Source organism: Rattus norvegicus, chromosome 15 (assembly GCF_021556685.1).
Source record: "Rattus norvegicus strain SHRSP/BbbUtx chromosome 15, alternate assembly SHRSP_T2T, whole genome shotgun sequence".
In the NCBI taxonomy this organism is placed as follows: Eukaryota; Metazoa; Chordata; class Mammalia; order Rodentia; family Muridae; genus Rattus; species Rattus norvegicus.
The window spans coordinates 61,259,439-61,265,237 of NC_141548.1; positions in this window are offsets into that span (position 1 = coordinate 61,259,439).

The following is a 5,799-nucleotide window of genomic DNA, read 5'->3' on the forward strand; positions in this document are numbered from 1 at the left end:
ACTAAAGAATTTCATTTTTATTTACCATTTCTAATTTAAAAAAGATAGATAAACACCCAACTGAATAGAGTGACCATATCCTGCTATGGGGTATGAATAATGCCAATCTCCTAAACATTTGAGGTCAGGAGTGCACACACTAGCAGAAAATATCGATAACTTCTAGAAGAGCCCAATGTTGAGTGGGGTTTTAGTGTTTATTTCCCTTGAAACCATCTGAGTCTGCCCCTCTATCTTCAGGGGTATGACCTCACAGGCTTATTCATTTGCATGACTGACCTGATTGTTTTCAGTGCAAGCCCATATCTGTGCAGCTTATGCTCTTTTCAAAACTGAGCTATCAACAATAGGTCTGGAAAACTCTGAATCCTTCTCAAATACCATGTGTTGGATAGAAAACAAAGGAACTAAGAGGCCAAACTAAAAGGAGAAACACCTTCACCAAAGAAGATGTATATCAGAACATATAAGTCAAGTGGAGGAATAGAGAAACTAGGCTAGTGTATTTATTCATTTAAAATACATGCCAAGATACATTAGAACATTAGACAAGTGAGAGCTATACTGTTTGGTATTTTAAATAAAATTACATACCCATACACACACACACACACACACACACACACACACACACACACACACACACACACACATACACACACACATACCCCATCTATTCAGGGCTCAGCATAGAGAAAGGTATGTCCTTCAAATTACAACAGGATATGAAGATAAAGACACACATGATATATGAAATACAGGTTTAAATACAGGTTACAGATTATATTTAATCTGGCTTAAGGCAATTTTCCAGATGAGTGTTTCTATTAAGTACAGAGTGACCTCTGAAAATTCTGGAAACGAGGCGGGAAACCAAGATAACCCTAACAATCAGTTTCTCACTCCAACTGCCACAGAAGTGTTTGCCTGAAAATTCCCTTCAGACCCTCCCTGGCCATGGCGTGTCAGCTTGCAGTGGCTGCCTGCAGCAAAGTCTCCCCACTGGGAAGGTTGAACGATGGAGGCGTTTGAGCTCATGTACTGCAGTTTTACAAAGAAATTTTAGCCCAAGATTTATCAACTATTGGCTGTTTGAAACACATTTTGTGTGTGTGTGTGTGTGTGTGTGTGTGTGTGTGTGTGTATATATATCACCTTAGAAATTTTTAATTTTGGATGTCCTTGGGTACATAGGAACTTGCACGCGTGTAGATGTATATGCGCTTACATGTGGAGGCTGGAGGTCTGGGTTTTGTTAGGTAGAAGGTGTTCACTTTATTATTTGAGACAGGGTCTCTCAGTGGGACTTGGGTTTGTGCATTAGGCCAGTGAGCTTTAGGGATCTTCAGGACTATGATTGTGTAAAACACCACACTTAGCTTTTTACATGGGTGCTGGGAATCAAACCGAGATCCTCGTGCTTGCACAGTGAGCCCTTATTGATTATGCTGTCACTTCAGCTTCCTGTGTGCACTCAAACTTAAGGGTTACTGATGTATAATTTATATGTGTAAAAGGGTGCTGAGTTTTGTTGTATAATTCAGTAAATTTTGACAAATGGATAGTAATGTGATGTCTACCATAATTAGGAAAGAAAACATTTTTATCATACCTTAAAAAAATATGTCTCAAACCCTTTTTACAGTCAACTCCTCTCCCACTTTTCAGCCTCCATACTGTTAATAGGTGTGTTATGTTTGCATCCTAGTTTTGTTTTTTCTAGAAGGTCATCGACCTGGGAGAACATAAGGAGTGTAGCCTTTTGAGTCTGGGTTCCTCATTTTCCTTTTAAGGATAGACAGTGGGTTTAATTTACACCAGGGCTTTATCAGGGCTCTGGAGGCTTCTTCATATTCCATTACTTTCCTTGGGGCTGCATAAGGGGCCTGTGGCTTAGAGCTGCCATGAAGGGAAGGAGTTCAACTCTCAGCAGTACCTCCAAGTGTGAAAGTTCCCTGGCACCTAGCTATGCAAAGGCTTTTCTTCAACTCTGTACCTTGTGCCTTGAGCATCTCTCACTCAAGTGAGACTTGATGCTAATTCATAACACATGGAGTACAGGACTCAGAGTCATGCAAAGCCGATTTGACTTTTCTGCTGATACTAACAGTATGGCTGTAGGCAGGTGCCTTTCACTCCTGAGACTCAATGTCATTTTCTGTATGATAATTCTCTCTGACCACCCAGATAAGAGCCTTTTTGGGTGAATTAAATGATGCTAAGCATATTAAACTCTGGTATGTGTTCTGTCCTTCACAAACAGTTACCTCTGTTTCTTCCGATTTAGGCTCAGAGTAGTCATTGTGTTGATAAGGTAAAAGGATAACTGGGCCTGGAAGCTTTCTCTGTGATAGCTGTTGCAAGCTGTTTCTCTTTGAGCAGGAACATTTTGGCCTGAAAGAGTTGCAAGAACATTCTCTCTTTGTCCTTGCATTCGAGATTGGTCTTTAGACTTGATACTTCCTGTGCTTTGGAGGATGAATAAGGCCGACAAGAAAAGTGGAAATTGAGCTCATTGCCGTTTACTTTTTAACTTAGCTGGAAGCTGACTTCACCATGCTCTGTGGATCAGTTTAAAATAGATGTATCTGTTTTCCACTTGCTTTTCTGTACTCAACAGGGGTATCGGTCTTCAGACCAAGGATGGGTATTATTTTGCATGTCACTTTTAGTTAAGTCTAGCTACATGTTAGGGTTTATTAAGTTACTGACCATGGTGGTGTGCGTTGTCTTTTAAAGTTGTGAACTAGGCAGAAGGAAAGCCCTACAAAAGAAAGACAGGGGACAGTGTGCGATTACCTTCATGATGACATAGTTACCATCTGAGCCTGAGCCTTTGCCTACCTCAATCAGATGACATATCATGAAGTATGACTAGCCTTCTGTGTTCCTGAACAACCCATAGCAACAAAAGGGTGAATTGCAACATACCCGAAAATAAAAGGCAAGCGCATGTCTAAGGCATAGTCCCAACCAGTAAAACAGACCAGCTGGCTTGGCTCGTGGGTAAGGCATGCTATTTAAGTTGTCAGCTCATTGCCAGGCCCCACATTGGTAGCATGGGATGTACTCACTGTCTCTGAAATTTGTATCTGTTCTTGGAGCTCATCCAGGGGAACCACCCTTGGAATCAAGGTCCATGGTGGGGAAAGATGACTGTCAGTGAATCAAAAGAGGATGTTTTTCATAGGGTGACATCCCAGGATTTCTTAGAGCCAGGAGTCCCACTGTAAGGATGATTTCATGGACCTTGACTTCCATGATAACTACTAAAGGAAGGTCTGTGTGATTGAGAAGTTTCAGATGGCTTAGATCTCAGTGAATGAAGTTGGCAGAGAATCTGACACAATGATGGCTGGGTTAGGGCTCAAGTGCTACCAAAGGAATAGATCCCCCATGTCTACCCAGGAATGGTAACTCCAAATCTCTCAGCTCGCTCTCTCTCTCTCTCTCTCTCTCTCTCTCTCTCTCTCTCTGTGTCTCTCTCTCTCTCTGTCTCTCTCTCTGTCTCTCTCTCTCTTTCTCTCCTTTTTACAATTCCCACTTTAACATTCTTGAAAATAATAAACAAACATTAGGCATATGACTTTGATTACACGTCTTTTGTGATGCATTGTGAAATGCCCAATGCTTTTGAGTTTATTAATATGCACATTACCCCATATTAGGATTAAATTTATTTCCTTTTAGTTGGATTCCGCCAACCAACTGCATTGCTTTTGAAATGTTGGCAATAATTCTCTTGGTGCATTTGTTGTACTGGGGATTAGACTCAGGGCCTTAAGTATGCTAGGCAACAAGTACTCTATAATTACGATGCACCACCAAACCTCAATAATGTTTTTACATAGCTATTATTGGTGACTTACTCTAACTTTCACCAGAATGATTATTACCAGCTAAATTTTATTGTAAGGATAGAAAGAGCTTCTTTAACTGGGGTTCTACTAATTCTATTAACCAAGCCTGATTAAATCACTTGTCCTGTGTCTGAATACCTGGCAAGACAGTTTAAGGGAGAAAAAGTTATTTTGTTCACAGTTTGAGAAGATATAAGTCAATATGACAGAAAGGGCATGGTAGGTGTGGCTCTGTGATAGCCTTAGTGTCTTTGACTACTATTATCTTGTATCTCAGTAGGCTAAGAATCAGAAATCTTTAGAAAATGGGGCCCAGACATAACCCCATGCCTTACTATTGTTTCTGTTGGTTTGATAAACACTATGACCAAAACCAACTTGAGTTTATTTCAGCTTACAGATGATAGGTAGTCATCAAGGGAAACTGAGGCAGAAATGCACAACAGGAGCTTGAAGCAGAAATCATGAAGAAACCTTGCTTATTGACTCATTCTCACTTTAATGCTCAGCTAGCTTTCTTACATATCCTATGACTCACTAACTAGGGATGGTGATGCCCATGGTGGGCAGAGCCCTCTGACATCAATAAGCAATCAAGATATGCCACAGGCCATACTGATGTAGGCAATATCCCAGTTAATATTCTCTTACATAACTCTAGACTGTGTCAATTTGAAAGCTGAAGCTAACTAGGAGAAACCAGAAGGCCTGCCCCATAGTGACCCACTTTCTCTGCTATGCCCCACTTGCCAAAGGTTTCATAACCTTCCAATGCAATGCCAGTATCTGGGGACCAAGCATTCAAACACATGAGCCTGTAGGGAGCATTTTACATTCAAACCATAACAAATGGCTTGGCACAGCAGCACGCTTTTTCTCCTTCAGTTCTGTGTTACCAATTACGCTATTTCATTCTCATTAGTATTTCTTTTAACTTCTTCCTCATGACCCAAACCTTTTCTTCTCTACTTCATGTCCCAGTTGTGTGGTTTTTTTTTTCTTCTGATGCCACCAGGACTTATTTTCTCTTTTCCAAAATGATTCTCTTCTAAGCAGTGACTTTAGGACCGAAGCTTATTCCATGTAGCTTCTAAGGTCACTGTGACGATTTATATAGAGCAGCTAGATAGGAAAAGAATATGAAGCTTCTTATGTGGAAGGTGGACTCAGCTCTGATCTGAAAGCAATGCTCAACATTCCTCTCTGTGTCCATTAGCACAGGGCCACAGCTAGCTGCAAAGCAGGGTGGGAAATGTACAGTGTACTGGGTACACAGCAGAAAGAAAATGGCTTTGAAGTAGCCAGTCAGTCTGCTTTACCATTGAAGGTATTACAGAGAAAGGAGTTAGTTCAAAGAATTGCTCCAGAAATTCTAGGGAAGGTTATAGGTGCAGCAACCACAGATTGCCACTTAACACTTGGTTTTGAGGCCATACTGCTCCTACAATCCAGACGCCAACAACCTGCATCTGCTGCCATGCTGGTGTCACCCCTGTACCCCTCCAAACTGGTACCAGACAATGGACCCCAGAGTCCTTCTGCGGCAGTCAGCTCTGTGATACTCGCTTAGCTCCCTGTTCCCAAAGAAATCCTTTGCCTTCCAAATGTCACATAAATGGATTTTGTTGACTGAGTCTAAAGTACCCACAGAAAAATATCTCCGAGGAACACACCGAAATAGTTTCTTTCTTTCTTTTTAAATAGCACACGAGCTAACAGGTATCCTGGGCAGTGTCACACATACTTAGTTTTGGTTGCTGCACTTTCCCCCTATGTGTTCTTGAAATGATCCTTTTCTTGAGATAAAGAGAAGATGACAGGAGAGGCGGGGAATTGATGTTAATGCCACTACTGCTTTTCTTGTTACCGATGCTCCCATTTTGCCTTAGGGGAATGTTTTTCTCAGCATCTGTAATTTATCTTCTGGACATGCCTGACT